Here is a 25,094-nt window from a genome sequence, read left to right as displayed (position 1 = left end):
TCCAGGGGTTTGATGGAAACATTTTCTTGAAAGACTAGGCTTATTATGAATGAAGGTGACTCAACCATATGTCCATGGCTCAGAAGAAGGTCATCACCCTTGTATCTTACAATAGCCTCAGTCAATTCTCAGTAAAATTATTACTGGGATTAAACAGATGAAAGTGAGAGGGGAAAAATGTCCAAACAATATAGAAAAGGAAGCAATCAACGAAGTGGGAAACTACACATTTTGTTCCTACCGGGTAATAAGAATTGGACCACTGCCCTACAGAATCATACAAGTTGTTACGAATTCCTGTTCCATATTCATTGCAATAATAGCAATTATCCAGCTTTTCAGAATTGGCAAAAAATCTAAGTGCATTCAGTAAACTGAAGAATTTATGTAGGTAGCAGACCTATGCATGTCTACTTAGTCCTAAGTTATTCAGTGGGACTTCCTCCCAGGAAAGTGTTCTTAGGATTCTAACCATAGTCCACCAAATGCATTCTGTGCTTCTACCAAGAAGACTGAACTATTGGTGAGCATGGCTGGTTCAGGAGCAAACCATCTCAAATGACTACATGAATTAAAAGCAGTCTTGTCAGAGGATTGCTTAAAATGCCACACTATATTAGCTATAATAAAGTCCATGGTCAGCTCTCCAGACAGTTTGTTTAACCTTAAAAATTAGCAACAGCAAAAAGGGAAGATAGGATGGACTAAGATCATAACACTGGAAAAGGAATTAGCCTCACCACATGTGCACACATACAATGCAGAAAGGTTGTCACAGTCTCCTTTTGGTGGCCATCTCTTCTGCTTCCCCTGCCCCCAGCTACTTCTGCCTCTTTTAAAGGCATCCAGACTTGTCAAATTAGAGCTTAACTTTTCACAGGAGAGTAAAGATGTTTTTAATGTGAGGCAAAAGGCACCATCAGTAGGTGTTGATTTTCTTATTTTGAGCTATGGACAGTCAATCTGAAAAAGTCCATGAGCTTACACTGCAATTGTTGATTGCCTCTCTGAACAGCTGACCTATCAAAACAGATCTTGAAGGTCCCCTTAGTTTCAAAAGCAACTGGCCCTGAGGCCTTTTTGCCAATTGGAAGGGCTGCTGTTTAAGAAGAAGCAAGTCTAAAAGCTCCCTTGGATTCATGGAAGTTACTTCATGTTTCTTTGGACCCTGGCCATCAGAGACAAATTCTTACTTGAACAGAAGAAGATGAAGTTCCACTGAGGCCAATGAAAATTAACCATCCAAGGAGAGCTGGATCCAATTCGTACTTGGGGAATTAGAGGTTTCACCAGCTCATAAATCAAAGCAGGAATCCATCGCTCCTCACATCTATCAGACGTCAGTTCTGCTGTCACCTCACTAGAGGGAGCAATTTATTTTGAAATATTAGCCAATATTAGCTCTGCGTTTAGCCAAAACTCTTGTGAGTCAAAACTCCAAAGACACTTCTGAAGCAAACAAGCAGCTTCAAAGCCGGGCGAGACAAGCATTGCAGTAAATGAAAACACATTCAATCAAAAACATCCGAAGGTCTCCAAAAATCACACCAAAAGCCTGAACTTTTCGGGACTTTGCGTTCACTTAGAATTCTCTGCTAACATTTCTGCCCATAATGTTTTCCTAAGGAGTTCTTGCTGAAGGATGTCTTCAGTTCTAAGGAAATCTTTCCAACTAAAACTACATTTTAAGTTTTCATTTTGCGGAATTTGCCTTTTAAAACTCTCATTTGGGAATCAAAATAAATGCCAAAATACCGACTCCTCCTAACTGACAATGGGACTGAGGGTATGTCAACATTGACTCTACAACCTCTATTCAAATGTGAGGCATTTATGACTACTGTAAACATCCATTTAGGATGGCCTCTTGAGAGGCAAGGCCACCGCTGAGGTAATAGGTTGGCTTTATTGTTCAAAATCCTAAATGGCTGCTTGTTTGGAGGCAACGTTTTCAAGGCTAAAAGTCCTGCTCCACAATTCAGGTAAGACAGCATTTGGGGAATAAAGGCAATTCAGTCCCTCAGTGCCAGTAGAAGCTCAATTGTTTTCGACTCTGAGGTTTCAGAGTAACCAGGCGCTGTATTAAGCAGCTTAATACTTTTTTATTTTTAAATGTACTTAAATTTAAATTTATAAATTTAAGCTTGTATGCATAAAAAGTTTCAAAGTAAATCGGCCATGAATTAAATGTAAATATCCACAATTTTTTAATTTAGTCTTCCTCTCCAAAATGCGCCCATGCCCTGCACTGCCAAATTGTAAAGCATCTGCCACATCTAAGGGCTTCTGGTTGACCATGTCACTGTATACATAAAGCCAGCAAGAAACAAGCAGATCACACATATTTTTGGTTAAGTGATGCTTAGCTCAAGAGAATCTCTATTGGATGATATTAACCAAGTTCTCCTTGTGTCAGGAATAGCTTTTATATTTTCACTTATTAGGGTCATCCTTACAGCAGAGATAGACCCTTCTAAACCTAGTGGCTTCAATGGAATTAGAAAGGTATAACTCTTCTTAGAGTAGCGGCTTTGGGCTGTAATCCTAAGAATCCTTACTAAGAGCCAGCTTGGTGTAGTGGTTAGGACTTCTAATCTGGCAAGCCGGGTTTGAATCTGCTCTCCTCCACATGCAGCCAGCTGGGTGACCTTGGGCTCGCCACGGCACTGATAAAACTGCTCTGGCCGAGCAGGAATATCAGGGCTCTCTCAGCCTCACCCACCTCACAGGGTGACTGTTGTGGAGAGAGGGAAGGCGACTGTAAGCCGCTTTGAGCCTCCTTCGGGTAGAGAAAAGTGGCATATAAGAACCAACCCTTCTTCTTCATCATCTCAGCCCATGGAACTCAATGGGGTGAATTTCCTGCACATACATGTTTAGACTTGCACTGTTAGGTTTAGCCTAGGTGACAAACTAAGGCCCAGTCCATACAAATCAGATATTTGATAGTGGTCACTTGACAAACAAACAGCAGAGACCCTGCTGTACATTGTGAGCCATATATATGTCAGTACCAGCTACACAGACCTAACGCTTGCCATGCAGATTTCATTATGTTCAAATGTGAGAAGAGCTGGTTTTTTTTATACCTTGCTTTTCACCACCCAAAGGGATCCCAAAGCAGCATGGAAACACCTTTCCCCTCCTCTCCCTACATCAGACACCCTGTGAGATAGGTGGGGCTGAGAGAGCTCTGTGAGATCAGCCCTACAGAGGACTGTGACTAGCCCCAGCTGGCTGCATGTTGGGGAGTGGGGAATCAAACTCAGTTCAGCAGTTTCGAGCTCCCTGCTGTGAATCACTACACCACACTGGCTCTCATAGACTACACGAAACAAATGCACTGCACAACTTGAAAATGTTAATTAGAGGACATTTGCAAAAATAAAAAAGCAGGGGTGAGAATATTTGTTTATGACCCCTTTCATGCTTTTAGAAGAATGATGGATCCCCAGATCCCTCAGAATTCTGCTCCCAAATTATAATCAGCAGTCCTAGGGGCAATCTTAGTTATTTGAGGGGGCTGGGGAAATGTCTAGGAAGGGCTTCCAGATGCTACCCCCCATCAACACCCCCGCCCCTCATGAGGACCAAGCATGGGACAGTCCTTGGCTTGTGCAAGATAGGTGAGAAGCCAGCTGTTCAAACCTAGACAAAGGCATCTGTTTAGCAGCAGAAGCTTGATCTTCTTCTTTTGGAGTGGGCCATGGGCAGTTGTTCCCCCGGCTCTAGGCCAGGGGCTCTAGGTTCCAGTTGCCTATTGGTTGAGACCATCCTTGACAGTCGGTGTACGATATAGACTGGAGTTTTCTTTTGACGTGCATTGTGCATTCCTTATGTTACATTCAACGCATTTGCATTTGAATACTGTGATTTAAACCCCATATTTATCCAGATTTGGGTCCCTGGTTTCATTTGTAAAGGGAACACATGTTGCCTCTTTCCAATAGGCACAGACATGCATGATGTATGCGTGTTTGCTGTAACGGGAGCAAGTGTGTGATGTCAAGAAATGACCGAGCATTCAGTCCTAAATCTGGAGGAAATACAAGAGATATGTAGGTGGTTGAAAATCCAAAGTGCTGAAGGCACTTAAAACACTCTCTTGAAAACCACCCAGCTGCAAAGAGTTAAACCTCAACCTGAATTTCTCTGCAAACATCTAGGATTACACATAAAATCTTTTAAACACTTGAGCTTACCCGTGAGGCCCCAAGAAGCTCACAATCTTTGGCCTTCGGGAGGGGGTGGGGGTTCACATTGGGCCACCCACTGAGAAAGTTGAAGTTGGCACCTATGCCAATGTGGTCCGTTCTTAAGAAGATCTTCCAAATATTGAAGTGGGCTTCCCTGTTTAAAACAGAAACATTAATGAAAAGGACTGATTGGACTGATGCAATCTAGAGAGGGGCTAAAGGCCTAAATCGCACAAGGCATTCCATTCTTCCCAGTGTCGGAGTTAAGCCTCCCTGGCACTTATTTTGTCCAACTGGCCAAGTTTAGACAGCTCCTTAGAAATAATACAGTCGGGGATTGGCTGGCTCAAATTTCAAATGAACACACACGTGTGTGTGCACACACACACACACCTTCTACAAGTATTAGAGCTGAAAGCTTTAATCCAGGGGTAGTCAAACTGCGGCCCTCCAGATGTCCATGGACTACAATTCCCATGAGCCCCTGCCAGCGTGCGCCGGCAGGGGCTCATGGATATTGTAGTCCATGGACATCTGGAGGGCCAAAGTCTGACTACCCCTGCTTTAATCAGTAGATTTATCAACTGAAGATCAGTTAACCGAAGTAGGAAAGGCGCTCCTGTTTGTTTCTGAGGCCGGTTTGGTTCTGATGTGTTGCCTTAATAATGATGGGACAGAAAATATCAAAGATCCCCTTTCGTTTTAACAATGGCCCAGGTTCATCAACACCACGGGCCTCCGAAGTAAAATTATTGCTTGCTGTGCAGATGCATTTATTGAGAATGAATGTGCACCACTGAATGGGGACAGAAAGATCTACTCACTGGAGCATAAGTTTCCACTTTCATTTAAAGGTCACCTACATGGCTCTGGAGGATCACTAAACAGAGGCACAGTCCCACAGCCTATTCCACAAACCGTGGTTGGATCCAGACTAAACTGGCAACTTCCCCCCCATTAGCCCTTCCTGCTACAGACTCCCTTCCTCTCATTCATCCCCGGCCCCTTATCGCCCAGGAGCAAGCAGCATTTTGTAGAGATTAGCAGGGGTATTCGGAGGAGAGAGAGAGAGGAAAATTCCACTCTACCTTTAGAAAAGTTACTCTGGATCCAACCCAAAGTGTGGGCCAGCCCAATGAATGGTCATTTTTGTTTAACAGAACGTAATTTCTCATACACTTTCTTTTTTTTTTTTCCTGAACAAGATTGGGTTTTTGAAACACACATATCTATTTCGGTGTAAACGGATTTATTAATAGTTTCTTCCATCCATTTTAAAACCACGTGGTGTAACTAATATATATTTAGATATACAAACTATATATACTTAAGGAAAGCCATGCCACACATCATGGGTTTGTAACAAACAATAAATTATATTATGGTATCAAAAGCGAGCACCTCTGGAACTGTGAGCCACGGTGCGCTTAATGAGAATGAATGGGCACCAGCACGAGGGAGTACGTAGCCAGCCCACCTCTAATCGGAACACTTTTCTCCTTCAGAGGGAGCTATGGACAAGGCCATGACTCACAACCTCACTACCAAGTTGTTGACAACTTCCACACTTTTGGCTCAAAGGCTTGTGGGCTGATTCCTTGGGCTAGATTTTCTGAATGTCCCACAAAAAGGACATTTCAGTAGTCAAGGTATTTAGGCTTTTATTTACCCACAATTCTTTTTTTTTTAATTGCTCTTACAAGCACCTTTTGTTTGTTCTTCCAGATGAATGTAGTAAGTGATTTTTTGCCTTTACAGGGAAAGCTAATTTGGGAGTTTCTCTCTCTCTCTCTCTCTTTTGTTGAAAGAAGCAAGCAAGACCACCACTGATGTTGACTGTGCTGTGGCTGTGAGCAGCTGTGAACATGGGGGATTGAAGAAGTACATATTAGCAGGACTAGAACCAGAGATGCTGAGTCTAAGGCAAAAATGACTGCAGACTAAGCAGAGAGGTCAGCTGAAATGGGAAGCAATGAGAGACAGTGACTCACCAGATACACAGATACACAATTGACAGGCACATCATCCAACCTAGACACTAAGCCCATGCCTACACCAGACTTCATTACCCCTGATTTCAGTATGCATCTTTCCCCTCCAAACGCAAGACTGCATCAATGGTTTGGAAGTGGCTATCATTCTATACAATCGGGTTGTTGTTTGCTATAGGCTATGACCCAGCTGGGTATAGTAGTTGAGTGGCAGCCTCTAATCTGGAAAACTGTGTTTAATTCCCCACTCCTCCATAGGCAGTCAGCTGAGTTCCTTTGGAACAGTTCCTCAGAGCAGTTCTCTCAGAGCTCTCTTTGCCTCACCTAACTTTCTATTGTGGGGAGAGGAAGGGTATGCAAGTGTAAGCCACCATGAGACTCCTTCAGGTAGTGGTCCTCTCCCCCCCCCACCCCAAGAAAAGAAAGAGGCTCCCTGCCTGGCTCCTCTCCCCCACCCCTTCAAGAAAAGAAAGAAAGAGACTTGGCTCCCCTCCCCCCTTCTGAACTACCCTAACCATTTGCAGAAGACTTTCCTGTTTCAATGGGGAGGGGGGGGAAGAGGAAGACACGAGTTCAAATCAATCTGAATTCAACAGGATTGACAATGGAATAAACAAAGTAAGTGCAGACTCTGCCCAGGATAGAGTCCCCCACTCTTAACCACTGCACCCTGGTCTGCAAAATGGGAAGTCTTGTTCCTTGTCATGCAAGGAAGATTCTGTGGGTGACCATGCACTCCTGAGATTCTTCCCAACCAGGTGGCAGAAAAGAAATAGAATCACCACTAGAATTTGGGCATTTCCATAGGCCGTGTATATGGCAAGGTGAACTTACAGAGGGAGATATGTTTCTTAGTGAAACCAAGGGGAACAGCTACCAAATATACCTGAATATTGCTATTCAATAATCCATTTTTTTTAAATGAACAGAGCAAGTGGAAACAAAACCCAACCAAAAATGTTTCTGCACATTCCTGGTGGCAACAGTGCCCAAAGGACACATCAGAACATTTGTCATGCATAATGCTCCCTGGGTTACTGAGGTCAATACTGCAAATTATCTGGCTGAAAATGATGACTCAGTGTAAAGAAAAGAGATATAAAAACAACAGCCTTTTCATGTGGGTCACTGGTATACGGCAATCCACTTCACGTTTCCAAAAAAGAAGACGAAGAGCAATATAAGCAAAGAACAAATAGACTCAGAGAGGCACAACCATTGCAATCAATCCATGAACCATTCAAGATTCCACCCCCTACCTCAGGACAAAGTCTGGAGGGGGGGAGGTGAGGCTGAAAAACTTTTCCAAACCAGCTTTAGTGAGCCGGACGCCACTTCCAGAAGAACTACTGTCATCCAGCAGATGCACAAACTTACATAAAGAAGGGGCCAAAAACACCCTTGTTCTTGAAGGTCCTACTGGACACTGGCTCTTTTCTCCTGCTGCAGAAGGAGTGGGAGTGGGAGAAGTTAATACAAAATTGAGGTCAGGGGTTAAGCAATCATGAGATAGGCATGTTCCACTACAATGCAGACCCGCATGACTCACTTTTTTGGTTTCAGCTAGGAACGCCACTGCCTTTTGCAACCCTGCTGTCTCATCTCCAAAATCCCCAGCTTGATCCAGCTTTTCCCTTGTGCAAACTAAGCCCACGAGTGCTTGGCACATCATTTCTATTCCCTTGTGCCAAAACTTTACAGTTTTTTGCATCCATTGAATATAAAAGACGCACACACACACAAGAAAAACATCTACACATATGAGTGAGGAGGGGGGAAAACTCATAATGACAACACATGAAAACAAAACAAAATGCAAAAGGGCATCTTTGTATTTGCCTGGTTGCGACAGACCAACCAAGCTATGTGGCTGGAAAGATTGCCAAGCGTACCTGAAACTGTGGACACAGACAATGGCTTGTTTATCACTTTTTCCACAGACAAGGAAAGCTGTAAAAAGTGTGATAGATAGTTGAGGGACCTAAATCCAGATTAGTTTCTTGTACAGGGGGGCGAAATGTAAACAACCCAGCCCTCTCCCCTATCCATTTTGCATCAGATTAAGATATTAATCTCCCAAATCAGCTGTGTTTCATGTATAAAATAGGCATGAGTACAGTTTCAAACATGGATGTACTCTTCGGCATCCAAACCAGAGTTCCCCAACTAGTCGGTATATGTTGTCAATTTAAGTGTATGCAAGTTTTCACTGAAGTGGATCCTGAGGATTCTGGAAGAAGACAAGATACCTGCCCCCCCCTTAAATGGGAGGGGATTTTTGCAATTTAAAAGCAAATGCTATTACTAGAAGGAAAGGGGTCACCCTTCAACTGTTCTTCAGGAAGACTGAGGTCATATCAACAATTGGGAGATCATTGCACGTGTGTCTGATCTGATGGGCTTCCAGCAATTATTATGACAGGAGAAAGGAAAGATTTCCTTCACACCTTTAGAAAATGCCCCAATGAAAGCTACCTGTGGCACAGTTTCAGAGCTCAATGAACAGAGAAGCCCTGGCCTAAACTTACTACACGGCCTCTGTCTCCCATCTGTAAAGGAGATAATTCTGAGACTACAAGGAGAGTGTATGTGAAATAGTTCCAGATCGTCTGGAGTGACAATGCGTTGCTATTATTATTAGTTGAACATGAGTCAGCAGTGTGATCCAAGGACAAAAATGGCCCACGTGGTTTTAGGCTGCATTAACAGAAACATTCAAGTTCTAAAAAGTAGTAGTTCCACTCTACTCCACTCAGCTAGAGTATTGTATACATTTCTACCAATGCACTAAAAAAACAGAGAGAAAGAGGAACTCAGAGGAGGACAATGATGATAGTCATGAAAAATAAGTCCCATGAGGAAAGGCTGAAGGACCTGGGTATGCTTGCCTGGAGGAGACAATATCAAAGCCTCCCAGAGATTCAGTTTTGGGGCTCCAAGAATACAAAGATAGGACAAGACTATATAAATTCCACAAATCAAATAAATAGTGAGAGGACATGGAACTACAGGAGCAACACTATTTTCCATATGCATAGATCATGAATGGAAACCCAGATTTTTGACGGAACACATGCAGGCATACCAAAGCACATGGAAAATGTAGGCATTCCCCAATGGTACAAAATTGCAACCACACATATCAAGAAGGTCATACATGGTGCATGCTTCCATGATGTGCAGTTCAGAAAGGTCGTGAGAGGTGATACAATGGCACTCTTCAGATACCTGAAGGGCTGTCCGTGGGACAAGCTGAAAAGTTGTTCTCTGCTGCTTTGAAGGACAAGACAAGATTTAATGGCGTTACATTTTAGGAGGCTACATTTCAACTGAATCATATGAAAAACTTCCTAATGATAAGACATATAAGAACCAACATAAGACCCAGCTTGCTGGGGGGTAAATGGTAATGACTGGGGAAGGCACTGGCAAACCACCCTGTATTGAGTCTGCCATGAAAATGCTGGAGGGCATCACCCCAAGGGTCAGACATGACCTGGTGCTTGCACAAGGGATACCTTTACCTTTAAGATATAAGAACCAACTCTTCTTCTTCCTCTTCTTCTTCCTCTTCTTCATAATACAATTGTAACAGTGACACTGAAGACCTGACTGGTGATGTTCTCCCCTCAAGCAGAGCCTGGACAAGATCAACAGTGTTGATCAAGGTTCATCTAGGTGGCCTACAAGGTCCATTTATACTTTTATGATGCTCAGTGGCTCTTATGGGCAACCAGACAGTTTGCGTGGAAGCTGACCATCTGTTCTGTTGTGATTTCCCCCACTACAGGTCGTCCCAGACTCTAGGAAACCTGACGAGTAGTAAGAATGAATGCCGGAGAATGATCTTTCTAAATAATAGATTTAGGATCATTCTTGCTTTGGGTGAATATCAAAGTTTCATGTTGAACATGATCTTTGTGTCAAATAGATCTGAATTATGGCTAAGTTGCAGTCCTAATAATAAGGGACAGGCATCTGATAACATAAATTATGGGGGAAGTCAGACTCTAGTCACGAAGGAGGAAACTAGAAATATAAATTGACCTCAGGCTTGCTACATACTGCAACCTTCCTCCCTTCTGTGTCCAAATATGCTCCACTTTATGGAGAAACCACATAAAGGGGCTCCCATGGCATCAGAGAATTCAGTCCCTCTGGAGCAGCAATTCAGGAATGCAGGCAGAAGAAAGCCATCCTTCTCCTTAAGTAGCTGTTTCCTTGAGTGCTGGACGGCTGCTCTCTCAGCAAAACAACTTCACGCCAAAGGAGGAAAAGAAAGGCTGACCGAGAAGTTATAGATGCTAGACCTGAGAGCAATCAGTGGGAAATATTACCATGGGACTCTAGACATTCTTCATACGTACGTACGTGCGTATATATGTATATGTGTGTATACCCCACATGCAGCCAGCTGGGTGACCTTGGGCTCGCCACAGCACTGATAAAACTGCTCTGACCGGGCAGTGATATCAGGGCTCTCTCAGCCTCACCCACCCCACAGGGTGTCTGTTGTGGGGAGAGGAAAGGGAAGGCGACTGTAAGCCGCTTTGAGCCTCCTTCGGGTAGGGAAAAGCGGCATATAAGAACCAACTCTTCTTCTTCTTCTACCACATCTTTGAGTCAAGCTAGCATGTCTTTAGAAACATGGGACATGATGCCAGCGCCAATTAATTTTTGGTCAAAACAGTGAATTATTTTCATATAATGACCACAGTCTAGAGAACTTTACCTTATGGTGTCCACACCCATCATCCCTTGTTCTACCTGTATTCATTTTGTATATTTACTACCACTTTTAATTTTACAAAATGGACAAAAACATTGCCCATGCAATTCCAAGCCAAGCGCTCCCCTTTCAAAATTCACTGAAGTCAAGGGCTTAGGTCCATATCAGACTTCATATCTGGCATGAGTCAGGTCAGGGGGAACCTCAACCTGGCTATGAAGTTTGCACAGCCAAATGTGACACTGGAGAACCAAAATTCCCAAACTCATTGTGGTCCAATTCATTTTGGGATTATGGCATAGGGGAAGAGCTTCAGCCTTCCTGTTCATGCTATTGCTCCAAGACAGGAGGCTAATGTCTCTCTTCCCCCTAAGCCATGATGCTAAACCTCAGCACACTTGGGAGCTTCAGTTCCTAAACATCACATTTGGCAGAGCAAACACTGGAGACGGGTCAGTACACTTTGACCTCAGTGTACTTTGAAGGGTATAACTAGGACTGCCCTGTGAAGTACCTGAACAATATAATCCAGCTTTACATGCCATGGTATTCCTACTGCTAACACTGGTGAAGCTGCATCAAAAGCAGGATGCTGTCCAATGATTAAGCATCTGTTTGCAAGCAGAAAGTTCTCAAGCCCAGGTCAGCTCAATCTTATCAGATCTCAGAAGCTAAGCAGGGAGGACCCTGCGTTGTATTTGGACCGGAGATTTCCAAGGATTTGGGTGGTAGTTCCCTAAAGGAACACTAGGGGTCATGACACAGAGGCAGGAAATGGCAAACCATTGAATGTCTCTTGCCTGACTGCCCTCCTGGCTACATGCCACACACCACATCATAGATAAATAATCCTAAATTTCACTCTCAGGCATCACTAGTTAAAAGGATTGGGCAACAGGTGATGAGCAAGTCCTCTGCCTGAGAAGCTGGAGCACCATTGCTAGACGTCTGTATAAGACACCTCCATGTAGTCATACTAACAATGGGGAAGTCTTTCTGGCACCCACTGGGGTTGGCAGCTAAACCACAGTTATGTGGGACCATTCATTCCCGGGATGACTCAACGTGCACAGGTTGCAGCACCCCTAGGTTCCAGATAACCATACTGGCCACCCTCGCATCCAGCCCTCAGAATATGCCACCGTACAAACAGAGCATATTTCCCATTGTTACCCCAATCCAGGTGTGCCACTATAGATCAGAGGGATGCTCTGGTATGTGAGCTCATTGTCAGAAATGAGGCAAGAAAGGATCAGAGACAGGGCCTGACATTGTGGGATTTCTTACCCATCGGTTTGGCCTGGAACCAAATCAGCAAACTTTTTGTTGGCAACCCCCCTCCCAAATCTTCATATTCTTGAGCTTTTATACAAACACCTGACCACCATCACCGTGATCTTATATCAATACTCCTCCTCCCCCAAAATAAGCTATGTCTTTAAGCTGGTGCTGATGTTTAACCTGCTTTGTATTCCATTTAATACGTCTTAGCAGCATTGAACAAAGTTGTACTGTTCTATATTTTACACTGCTGGTTTTTGTGTTTTGTTGCTTTAATTTGCTGGCAGTAAGTAAGAGATAGACACTGTAATGCATAATCCTGAAGGCTGGCTGTGTTACACCTTCAGACTGGGAGGGGATAGGAGAACTTTATCCAGGGCAACAATATGTATAAATGCAACCCAGCTTTACTGACTATATTACTTGTTTCCTTGGCAGACTGGTTACAATAACATTGTATGTTTAAACTTTTATAGGCATTGTCTGCTACAGCAATTAAGAGCAATTTTGAAGAGAACGTCTCTTTTGGTGAACCAAGTAAACTAAATAGGTAGTTAACCAGGAGCCTAGAGGATAGTTTTTCCCTGTGGGGTTAATTAACCCACATGATGGCCCCCAGGGAAAAATGAATCTTAATATGGATTGAGTGCAGACCATGGCAGATCTTGCCTGTTTGAATAAGGGTTCATAATAATGCTTCCATGACACTTTGAATCAGTGAAGAAACTGTCTGAATGCTCTTAAAATGGTGCCTTAACTGACATGGATTAATTATCCTGCTGGAGAAAAAGGAAGTCCTGTGTATAAACAAACTCCTAATTTTGAAGACGTAAACAAACTCTGAGTTATTAAAGATACATTCCTTAACCAACAGAGTGACTTAAACAATTTGATTCATATAAATATATGCCTTGGGGAGGACAGCAGCTAGAAGCTGGAGCTCCCGGTGGTTTGTGCAAAGGCACAGAAGGCTGTTCCTGTCCAAGAAGGAGAGATGGACCAGAACCAATGGGATGAAATTAGTTCAAAAGAAATTCCGTCTCAACATCCGGAAGAAGTTCCTGAAAGTTAGAGCAGTTCCTCAGTGGAATAGGCTTCCTCAGGAGGTGGTGGGTTCTCCATCTTTGGAAATTTTAAACAGAGGCTGGATAGCTATCTGATGGAGAGGCTGATTCTGTGAAGGTTCAAGGGGGTGGCAGGTTACAGGGGATGAGCGATAGGGTTGTGAGTGTCCTGCATAGATGACCCAGGAGGTCCCTTCCAACTCTGTGATTCTATGATTCTAAAAAGCTGGCTTCTTTGTGGCCAAAACAGCTCCTCTTATAAGGACAGCAATTAGCAGAGCCCTGGCTTGACTTGGCAGCAACAAGAGACATCACTCTTCCTCCAAACAAGAGTTTGTATAAAGGATCTACTTAGTCCTGCTCTTGGTGGCAAAGCCACTCACACTTTAAGCACCTGCCAGCGGCCACAATCCTATCCTTATGTGCTCACTCGCACAGCACCATGCAAAGTTCAGAGAGATTCCTCGATAGGCCTCTAAAAGGTATTACAGGTTGGAATTAAGGACAGGTAGCACACCCTTACGGGAGATGGTATACACACCTGTTCCACTCCAAGCTAGCCTATTTACACAACCAAACATTACTGGGACTCTCATCCATGGACTGAGTCTCTTGAAAGAATTAAGTATGCTAGGTACACATTGAATTGACTCAACTGTACTTCAGTCTCACATCCTTCATGGTAGAGTCATTACTCTCATGCCCTCCTGCAAAAGAAAGAAAGTAGCCAGTGTGTAAATTTTCTATCAATGCTTCTGTACCTTTTAAGAACAGGTAAAGAAGAGAAGCTGGCTTTTTATTGCCCACTTTTCACTACCCAAAGGAGTCCCAAAGCAGCTTACAAACAGCTTTCCCTTCCTCTCCCCACAACAGACATGCTGTGAAGTGGGTGGGGCTGAGAGAGCTCTGAAAGAACAACTCTAAGAGAACTGTGGCTAGCCCAAGGCCACTCTGCTGGAGGAAGAGTGAGGAATCAAACCTGGTTCTCCAGACTAGACCCATGACAGACGGAAACAATGCAAGAGTTTTGTCCCCATACTGCATTCCCATGCTGGGAACAGCTTGAATTTCTGCTTGTCCTGCAGAATTATGACTGCTTAATTACCAAAAGATGCAGGAGTCCTGCCAGGAAAACCAAAGAGATGCGGCATGCCTCCGGGGAGAGCACCCTCCGCCAAGGCTCTGCAGCCTCACGGCAATTAGCAGAGCCCTGGCTTGACTTGGCAGCAAGAGCAGCGCTGCTCAGCGGATCATGCCCGTACACCCTGATTTAATCAGCAAGAAGTACACCTAATGAAAGGGCTGCGAGAGCCGCAATATTCGCTATGCCTGGTATTTTTAGAAATATGGCGATCAGGACGTGCCCGCAGCCCTGTTTCCCAACATCCCCCCCCCTCCCCAGCAGCCAGGTGCCCTGCAAAGGGAAACATCCAGGGCAATGCTAAGAAAGAAAGAAAGAAAGAAAGAAAGAAAGAAAGAAAGAAAGAAAGAAAGAAAGAAAGAAAGAAAGAAAGAAAGAAAGAAAGAAAGAAAGAAAGAAAGAAAGAAAGAAAGAAAGAAAGAAAGCTTCTATTCATATTCAAGGCATGTGTCTGTGGGGGGGGTGTAACATTTTTAAGGGGGCCGCCTCCCATTCTTGCTCATACCCTTTGGAGTGTGCAGGGCAGTCGCCAAGAGGTTTCACAGACAGTCACGGGAGGCCTTACCTTTCCAGGGTTTTGGTCCCGCACTGGAGCGATCTGCTCCAGTCTCTTGACCTGCCAGCTGGAAATCTCGTTGCCTTTGGGGCAAGACGACAAAAGGCTGCCCGGCGGGGTGGTCAGTCCCCTTGGGAAGCACGCAAAGGTCCCTCTCCGACCGTCCAACAAAAAGGAGGCGGCCCGCCGACAGCGTCGTGTGGCCAAGGGGAAAGGGATTGGCTCGTTGCCGTCGGACTTCCCTGCAGTCCACCTGAGTCGACAGGCGCTCACCTGACCGCCTAAAGCCTTGGGCTTGCTGGCTTTCAACTATTGGGGTGGGGGGGGGACAGCGGAAAGTCTGAAAAACCCACCCACCCCATGAAGGGAACTGCTGGGCCACCGGCTGCTAGGCAGCTTTACACAGAGGTCAGCCTACATCAGTTTGCGGGAGTGAGATGGGGCCGCATTTTTGGGACTGAGGAGCGAAATTCTGGCGTCGAAAAGGTGCGGCTCGCTAGAGGTGGCCGTAAGACGCGGCTCGCTCCGCGCTCTCGTGTAGAGTTGGATGCAGACACCGAGCCTGGGGGGAGGAGGGGGGCGCTGCGATGCCGCGGCGGCTTCCTTGGGAGTCATTGACGCCGCGGAGACGTCAAGTTAAGCCGGGCGGGAGGGCAGACAGTGGGCTGCTTCTGCCTCTACTCCGAGTAGCCTCTCGGAGCACCGACGCCGGGAACTCGTCTCCACAACTCGGCCTCAAAGGCTGGCCAAAAAGGCCTTCGTTTATGGGAAGCGACAGGAGGACCCACTTGGAGTCGACGGGCACCTTTAAGACCGCGACGTCTGACTCGAGGGGGAAGCTTCCGTGGGCATGGCCAAGGACGCCTTCAAGCAGGAGTAGTCAAACTGCGGCCCTCCAGATGTCCATGGACTACAATTCCCATGAGCCCCTGCCAGCGTTCGCTGGCAGGGGCTCATGGGAATTGTAGTCCATGGACATCTGGAGGGCCGCAGTTTGGCTACCCCTGCCTTAGAGAAACCGTGTCTGGTCTTGAGGGCGCCCCCGGACTCCACCTCTGTCCTGCCGCTTCAGACCGTCACGGCTCCTCGCCCACCAGAATGGACTGGGAGTAGATCGTCTATGAGTGCCGGGATTGGGAGCAGAGACTCGGCCAGGTCCAGGTCAGGTGCCGGCCATGGGGAGAGGAGGGACCCCGGCCTCCCCGTTCCACCAGCGGGAAAGCGAGCTGGATCCGGCCCCCTGCGGGAACGAGAAGGGCCGAGAAACCGCGCCCCCCCTTCCCAATCCACTCCTGGGTAGAAAATGGACGCCCCGCCAGAGGAGTTTTCGAAGCACGTCTCCAGAGGAAGCGTTTTGGACGTTGCTTTCGGACAGGTGGACAGGTCTCTTGATTTTGGAAGATGTCCTATAGGAAGTGCCCGGCCTGCTTACTTTAAGGCCATTCTAGCAGCTGACATTTATATAGCGCTCAGTGTGCAAAGCGTTTCGCCCACCGTATCGGGCGGTGATCCTTAGGACAGCCCCTCAGGTTCGTCAGCAGTAGAAGAGCTGGGGGGCGGGCGGCTGATACCCCGCTGCTCAGTACCCGAATCCCAAAGCACCTTTCCCTCCTCTCCCCACAGCAGACGCCCTGTGAGGTAGGCGAGGTAGAGAGCTCTGAGAGATCTGTGATTGGCTCAAGGTCACCCAGCTGGCTGCAAGTGGGGAAACACCCTCTCTCTCAATTCACTCTCTCTCTCAATCTCCCCCCCCCCCCCGCCGAAAGGAGAGCGAGAGATGGGGCCAGGTGGCACCCGGGCATCCCGCGGCCCCCCGCCCTCGCTGCCAGAAGCTGGCCCGGTGTGGCAGCGGCGTCTGTATCTGCATCTGCTTCGCTCTCACCTGCCAAGGACGGCTCCAAACTCGGCCGGGCCGCGATGCCGTCGGTCTGTCCCGGCGCCTCCGTCGCTGTGTTCCCAGGACACGTTTTCATTTTCCGCCTCGAGTTGGGCGGGGGGGGGGGCTTGCCCGTTAAAATGGGGGGGGGGGAGAGAAGAGCTTTCCCTCTTTCGGCGTTAGGCAGGCGAATTAACAACCTCCAGACGGTCATTTAATCCGAGCAGCAACAGGTTCCTTGCTTCCAGGTTGCAAATATTGAGTGGTAACCGAAGAAGTCCAGTCCGAAGGATTAAGTGCATACCAACATTTATGGAGCCACTTTTATGGGGCCGTTTACAGGCATCTCAGAGCGGGTTCATTTTTATATGTAACATTTTATACCGCTCTGCTGCAGCTCCCGGGCTGTTAATGTTCAACCAAGTTTGGAGGCGGGAGAAGAGTCTGGGGGCCGCTGGGCGCCTGGGAAGAACCCCGGTCGGGGATCGAAACCGGGAGGCGGGTGGCGCCCGCTACGCTGCCGGGTCCAGAGTTTTTCAGATCCTGCCTTGCTTTGGAAGCTGCCTGGAGCAAGTTCTCCGGAAAGGCGGCAGGCGGTTGTTTTGGAATAAGTCAACGGCAGCCGTCGCAAGCCGCCGTTTCACACAGAGAGAGTGGGTATCCCTGAGGCAACTCCCTTGGAGTCCGGTGGCACCTTTAAGACCAACAAAAGTTTTATTCGAGGTGTGAGCTTCCTTGCGCGCGCGCGCGCTTCTGCAGACAGTGAAACGGAAACCCCCAAATTACAAATATAAGAAGAAAGTCAATGAGCAGCAAATTAGTAAACAGCATCAGGAAAATAACCAACAAATGTGCAATTATAGGATTGCGTTAGAAGGCTCCTCGCTTCGGCGTTACTGACTTGGAAAGGAGATCACGCCACGCTGTGTAAACGTGGAAGCTTAAGCCCGGGTTTGCAAGGCTGCCCTGCCTCTGTCGCTTCGATCTTGCTATAAAACAGTTCGGTGAAGGTCCGAGTTCAGGTGCGTGTCCGGAGCAGCACCTCGAAGACCCACAAGGGTCTTTCAGGGTATCAGCTTTCTAGGGACAAACCCGCTATGAAACGGGGGGCTTCTGGCTGGTAGTTCCTCTTCGGCTCTTCTCAAGCCCCCCGAGAGAGGAGGGCGGCTTTGAAGGAGCGGATTGGCCACCCCTTTCAACAACAGCCCTGTGAGGAAGGGCTGTACTCAGAGAGTGTGACTGCCACCGGTGAACTTAATCGGCTAAAATGGGAATCTGTATATGTGCTCATTTCAATCAAGGATGCACACACACACGCACTATTTTGCCCTAACAATTCTCTCCTGAGCTAGGTCAGGCTGCCAGCGAGTGGGCATCTGGCACCCCGCAGATAAACGCAGCGGTTCCGGTCCAGTCGCAGCCTGCCTCTTCCGCTCTGCTTCCATTTCCATCCAACGGGGCTCGGATCCTGCTCATTTCCTTACTTAGTCGTCAGGGCCGCTGAATTGTGGGGCTCCCGCCCTGGACCTTGTGGCTAGCCAATCCCTTTGGAAGCGATTGGATCTGCTGCTGAGTGGGCAGAAGGACTCTGGGCGACTCCAAGGAAGGCCTGACTTGGAGAAAGTCCCACGGGATTAAATAGGATCTGGGCCTGAGTAAACCTGCAGGGATCCGGCTGCCTCGATGCGCTGGCAGGGGAGTTCGCTCAAATGATGGGCTCCTAGGATCCCCAGGGGTTTTGTTGGAGCTCACTTCTCCAATCAGGCTTACTCGGAAGTAAGCCGCATGAAATTCGATCGGGCTGTACTCGAATACAGCGACTGGGCGCTTGAGAGCTGCGGATCGCCGTTGCAGCCCTTGTTCGAGTCCTTTGGGTCGGGAGGTTTCTGGGTTCCTCCGTAGCCACGGGGAAGGGGAAAGGCACATTTACACCCGCGAAACGTGGCGATAACTCGCAGGGCGCTTTCCTCCAGGGGCTCGCCTGAAAACCTAGCCCGTCAAGTAACGTGAGACCGGCGGCTCCCGCGTCGGCCACGGCTTTTCTGGCATTAAACCGGACTAGTCGAGGCGCAGGCGGACCATGCCGAAGGAACACGATACCTGGCGGCTCGGCCTAGGCAGCCGCGACCAGGCCCCCATCCTCAGGGGAGGTTCCCCGGGACGGGAGCCGCGCCACTGCTCCGGCGGGCCTGGCTGCAGAGAGATGCGCCTCCAGACAGAGCCGCGCCAGCCTCCCTCCCTCCCGCCACTTCTCCTTCCCGAGCTGGAGGTCGGAGCAGCTGGTCCGCGTCGAGCCATTCCCGAGGGGAGCCGGGCCCGTCTGTCGCAGGGAAGGCAAGCGGCGCTGGGCAGCCTCGGCGCGCTCCTCTTCCAGGCGCCCCCCTCCCTCCCTCCCTCCCTCCCTCCTCCGTTTTCGGCCCGGCTTTTTGCAGCCGCCCTGCGAGGAGCTTCTTCACGTTCCCGGCGGAGGAGGCAGGAAAAGCAGCGAGCAGGGCCGTGAGGCGCGGCCTCTGCCAGGCGGCTCGGAGAGAGGGGAGCCGCCTCGGACCTGGCGCAGTCCTTCCCGGGGGCTCCTGCCCCGGGCCCGGACACGCCGCGCAGCACCTATCGGGAGGGCCGGAAAGGCGAGGGGAAAGAGGGAGCCCGAGCAGGAGCGGGCCTGGCTCCGCGAAGGAAGGAAGCCGCGGCCTGCAGACTGCGAGCCTCGGGCGAGGCTGGGGAGGGCCTTTGTCCCCCGGGACGCCGGACTGGGGAGGGGGGGCAGGCCAAGAGACCTGGTGGCCAAGAGAGCGGGAGCAAAAGGCACCTCTGCCGGGTGGGTGGGTGGGTGGGGAGGGAGGGCAAGAGGGGTGGTTGCTTGTTTGCCTGCCCAGGATGGGTCTGCCGCTGCCAGCCAGCTCGGTGCCACCCAGCTAGAGAAGCCGCAGGCCTGCAAAGGGCATCTCTCCCTTCTCTCTGCCTTCGACAAAGGCCTATTATGCACACCGTGGATAATGCACTTTCAATGCTCATTAGAAGTATGTGAGGGCGAGGAAGCCACACAAGCTGAAAGAAGTCTCTGCTGCTCCTGACTGGGCAAGACCAAAGGCTGCAGAAGCCCAGCAAAGGGGGTGCCACAGATCACTCCTTTTAGCTGGTGTCCCACCTTCCTGCTGAAACCCTTGAGCCCTGGCTTGACCGTCAGCCTTACTGATGCCAACAGGGCTTCCTTCTGAGTAAAGATACCTTGGGTTGGCACATTGTCAGACCTGACCCCCAGCACTGCTACTAAGACCAGTTAGCTTGATCTGCATGCCAGGTGCTGTAGGGGGCACTCATAGGGTTGCCTGCGGGCATGGAGGAAAATGCCCTGTCCTTTAAGGTAAAGGTAAAGGTATCCCCTGTGCAAGCACCGGGTCATGTCTGACCCTTGGGGTGACATCCTCTAGTGTTTTCATGGCAGATTCAATACGGGGTGGTTTGCCAGTGCCTTCCCCAGTCATTACCGTTTACCCCCCAGCAAGCTGGGTACTCATTTTACCAACCTCGGAAGGATGGAAGGCTGAGTCAACCTTGAACTCCCAGCCTCATGGTCAGAGTCAGACAGCATGTTGCTGCCTTACCACTCTGCGCCACAAGAGGCTCTTGCCCTGTCCTTTGAACAAAGGGTTACTATTAAGAACATAAGGGAATCCGTGCTGGATCCAGCCAGCGCCCCATCCAGTCCAACGTTCTGTGTAGGGCAGTGGCCAAACCCCAAGTGCCATCAGGTGGTCCAGCAGTGAGGCCAGAACTCCAGAATGTTGGAATAGGCAATGTCTGGTGTACAAAGAGAAGAAGACCCTGAAGGGGGCAGCAAGAAGACTATTAGGTAGGATAGTCAGGCCAGGACCTTTCTCTCCTGTAGCACAGAAGCCCTCCCACTGTGACCCTTCCCCCCCCCCAAGCAGGAGGAATACAGAGGAGCATTGCCCCCAGACAGAGTGCTCTATGTTATGGCTAAGAGCCACTTATGGGCCTCTGCTCCATGTTTTTATCCAGCCCCTCTTGAAGCTCTGCTTGTAGCTGCCACCACTTGCTGTGGCAGTGAATCCCACCTGTTAGGAGGAGGAGGCTTTGAGACTCCTTCCTGTAGTAAAAAAAAATAGGTTACAAAAAATACGCAGCTCTTCTACATGGACTCTTAATCCATGTAAATAGCCTGTTGAAGCTTTTCATGGCATGGAAATCAATAACATTATCTGTTGAATAACACCCCATTAAGACTGTTTTCAAGAGACAAGACTCAACCCCTCTTCCAGGCAGTTGAAAATTCCAAAACATGCAAATCCCCACCTATAAAATTTTCCACCATGAAAAATGGAGGGGAGGGGGGGGTAGATTAAAGTTAACTCCACAACAGAGACTCTGTGCTGACAGAAGAATAATTTCCTGCTATCCCAAGAACTCTTGTTCCATGGTGGGAGTCTGGAAAAGTGGGAATGCAACACTCTTGAATGTCTCCCCAAACCATGACCTCAAATTGTGGCAGACTTATGGTGACTCAATGTGGTTTTCAAGGCAAGGGACATTCAAAGGTAGTCTGCCTCTGAGGAGCAACCCTGGACTTGCTTGGTGTTCTGACAGGGCTTGGTGTTCTACTTGGCTTCTCACCTGGACCTCCCCAAACTACAATTCCCAACATTCTTTAGGGGAAGCCATGTAGTATACATGTACAGTAGAGATGTGACCAAGGAAGCAGGTTTCCTGTGGCAGTTTACCTGTTTTGGAAGATGAAGAAGAGCTGAGGGAAAGGAAGTGACTGAGGGCAGTTGTCAGAAAGCTCCAGAAGGAAAGAAGCGGGGTAAAGTAGTGCTGGTGGTAGGGAGAGTCAGATATGGAAATTAATTTGTGAGGAATGGAAGGAGAATGGGAATTTAGAGAGTGTCATCATGTTTTTTCATGATTTCTACTCCAAGTGCAAGCAACTCCTACTCATGTTGTAATTCAATTTTTCTCTCCTTCAAGAATCTCAAGGCCTCTTTGGCCTCTTATCTGGAAAAGGAACTTAGGTTGAAGAACAGAGTTGGTCTAAGAGGACCCAGTAAACTTTATGGGCTGAAGGAACCACCTCAGAGTGTCACTGTGCTGGATTGGGCTTTTAAAAGCTTAGAAGTGCTATGTAAACAAATAAAGGACCCTGAAAGGTTAATGCTTCACAGAGCCAGAGAACTTTGAGTGACAGGCTGCTCCAAGAAATCTGATTGGTTAACATCAGCTGAACAGGGAAAGACTTCTGAACTGGATGCTGAGGAAGATTAAGTCTGATTTCAACCCTAGTTGAGAAAAGTTGAGTACTGACAGTTCTGGAATTCAATCCTGACAGAGAGCAATTTAACATAAACAGGAGAACTGGGGAAAGTTGGCATGGATGAGTGGGTGGTTAGATGGAGACTCCCATTTAGATCAAGGAAAGGGGATAGAGAAAAAAATTCCTATCCAGTCTAAACAAGTATGAAGATCCCTGCTCTCCTGTGGTTAGAAACTACCTTTTAGAGAGTCAGTTAAAAACTCAAGACAAGTACTAATGTTTCAAGAGAAGGGGTTTGGGTACTGAAAAGAGTGTACTAGCATTTTGGAAACCAAAAGTCAGAAAAATACTCAAAGATAGTGTACTGAAGGGTTTGAGAAAAACACTGGAACAGGAGCCTTTCAGTATAAAGATTTTAAATAACTGTGAATAGTTTTTAAAAACTATATAAAAACTATAGTCTGTGCATGTGCTGATTTTACCTCAAGAGTTATTTATATTGACTAACCTCAGAAATATCCAACTCCGGATTTCACCTGACCTTTCCCCTGTATTAAATTTAAATTTTGTTATTTTGGAATTTCAAAATGCCTTGAGTGGCATTTGTTTAAGTGGCCTCCTTATTCTTCCCTCAGGTTCCAGAGCTAAGACAACAGCCCAAATATCATAGTGTGACAGGGTGGGATAGCCAGAGTTCTTCAGGAAAGAAGAAAACACATTACTGGGGCAGATCAGTCACAGGAGGGAAATAAAAACAAAGGGAACATCTTGCCTCTGAGGGAGGGGAGTATACTGGCCTTGTCATGCCATGGCTCAGAGGCAGAACATGAGATTGGTATTCAAAAGGTTCCAGGTTCAATCTGGGTATCTCCAGTTAAAAAGATCAGCTCCCAGGTGAAGACAAAAGGCCTGTGCCCCTGAAGAACTTCTGCTGACCAGAGCAGGCAATAGAGCGACTCCAGGTGTCCCAGGTGGAGTTTGCTTGCTCTCAGCCTGATGTGCCAACCGCTACACCATTCTTGCTCTCCGAGGACCATTTCCTCTAGGCCTATACTCCAGGCCGAGGGCTTATTTGCAAGAAAATGTTTGCATTGAATTGGGTTGTTCATATTTATGAACTTAGGCAGGTGGTGAGCATTCTCAGGGAATTGCATTCCCATCAGCACTGTGGGATGGTAGGTGAATTTCCTCCAGGCCAGACTGTATTCTGGAGATTTTTGGGGGAGGGAATCACTTGGGCATGAAATTGGTGTCACTGTGGCTGGGCAGGTAGTTGTGAATTCCTGCATTCTGCAGGGGGTTGGACTAGATGACCCTGGAGATTCCTTCCTGCTCTATGATTCTATGTCCTGTGGAAGTTTTTCTCCCCTGCAAAGGTTTTGCTGCCAGGAGACGTCTTTAAAAGCGGTGGATGCATTGCTGTCCAGTCAGTTCTCAATGCAGTCTGTATGCCTGCTCAAACGGAACCCCTAGAACTGAAGCAGAGTGTCTGAACCCCCGTTTTGAGGATTCATAGTACACCCTGCATCCCATGCCAGAAATCCTTGCCCTGCAATACTTGTTCCCATTCTGCACAGGGGCAGGGACCAAGGTCTGGCTGAAAAACAGCGTCCACCTCCTAGGCTCAGGCCACCGCTGCACCAGGCTCAGTCTCCTCACCACAGCGCAGCCTCAACCTTCAGGTTGCAAAAGGTGCTTGCCCTTTGAAGTCGACTGCCACACTTCACCTGGGACTGCAATTTGTTTGAAATGTACACATTTGGATATGTGGATCCACTTTCCTCCCCAATGGTGATTCAAAGCAGTTGACAATGTTTTCTCCTCCTCCATTTTATCCTAACCACAACCCCATAGGGGAGTCTAGGCTGGGCCAGAATGGGGAGCCTGGTGGCCCATCAGACTTCCATGGCAGAGTGGCAAATCTAGCCTGAATCTTCCAGTTCCTCCTCTGACAATCTACCAGGGATAGTCAAACTGCGGCCCTCCAGATGTCCATGAACTACAATTCCCATAAGTCCCTGCCAGCATGGAGCCCCTGCACTGCTGGAGCCGGGCTGACTTTTGCAGTTTATCATCTTGTGCCCTGATAGCTTCTGTGGCTTAAAAGGTATCTGTGGACTCTTAAAGGGCCACAGTTCCCACAATCAGATCATCACTCTGTTTTAGGCAGGCATTCTCCGTAGTAGTACAGACTGGACAGCTAAATTCTGCTAGTAAAGCAGTGATGCCATAAAGTGGCCTATGCTGGGGAGGGGCGGGCATTGTATCATCTTGTGCCACACTTTAATCATTGTTTCCTGTGCATAACTCTGCCACATGATAAATAAGATTTTAATCACAATTTTAATCAAATGCCCCCAGCTGTCCATAGAGTGATGAGAGATGAGCTGTGTGTTTGTACACAGATGAGGCCGGGGTAGTGCTGATGCAATGAAGGGGAAGCCACTGCCTGCCAAGGGCATTCTGGCCTTTCAAGGCAAAGGTCTGTTGTTCTATAGGGCCAGCCAGAGAATAGATGGGGCCCACCTGTTGGTGGAAATCCATGGAAGGCCCATGGAAAACCAGGGCATAATTCAGCCTCATGCAGTCCTGAGCATATACATCCTTATGGAAGAAGTACCTTTGAACAAGATGGGGCTTACTCTTGAGTAGCCATGTCTCAGGGTCAGGCAGCACAAGATAGTTCTTTGGAACTAAAGCTCCAAGTTCAGTGGGACCTAAAAAGACAGGCGAAGTCAGCACATTATCTTTTTCAGTTTCACAACCATTCTACATAGGCAGTTATTTGGATTTAAAGCACCTTGAATTTTATTGAGATTTATATCCAAGTAGCATTGCAGTCTGAGTACTCTCTTGGGAGGAAGTTCAAAGGGACTCTGTGAAAGATTTTGGCACCCCTCTGTAGAGATTAAGGGAGATTTCCTCCAAGTAAACAGGTAGAAACCCGGAGGTCTCTTAGATTTCAGCTGGGACTCCTTTCTGTGCATGCGT

The 25,094-nt window shown here is 47.8% G+C and overlaps 1 long non-coding RNA gene across 3 annotated transcripts in view; it reads right to left on the bottom strand.

The window, feature by feature from the left end:
• LOC143819217 (uncharacterized) overlaps window positions 1–16,936 on the bottom strand; it is a 41,739-nt gene extending 24,803 nt beyond the window's left edge. Inside the window, exons 1-2 of one of the 3 annotated variants that reach the window (XR_013224868.1) lie at window positions 16,841–16,936; window positions 4,203–4,350 (exon numbers count right to left, since the gene is read on the bottom strand). This is a non-coding gene — a long non-coding RNA (uncharacterized LOC143819217). Of the gene's footprint in view, window positions 1–4,202; window positions 4,351–7,446; window positions 7,612–14,967; window positions 15,470–16,840 lie in introns of those variants that run through there. The other 2 variants (XR_013224867.1, XR_013224869.1) reach the window with 2 other exon arrangements.
• Window positions 16,937–25,094: the final 8,158 nt, after the last annotated feature.

This window comes from Paroedura picta, chromosome 10, assembly GCF_049243985.1.
Source record: "Paroedura picta isolate Pp20150507F chromosome 10, Ppicta_v3.0, whole genome shotgun sequence".
Classification (NCBI taxonomy): domain Eukaryota; kingdom Metazoa; phylum Chordata; class Lepidosauria; order Squamata; family Gekkonidae; genus Paroedura; species Paroedura picta.
The sequence above is the reverse complement of the archived record's forward strand: the minus strand, read 5'-3'. Positions and strand labels throughout refer to the sequence as shown.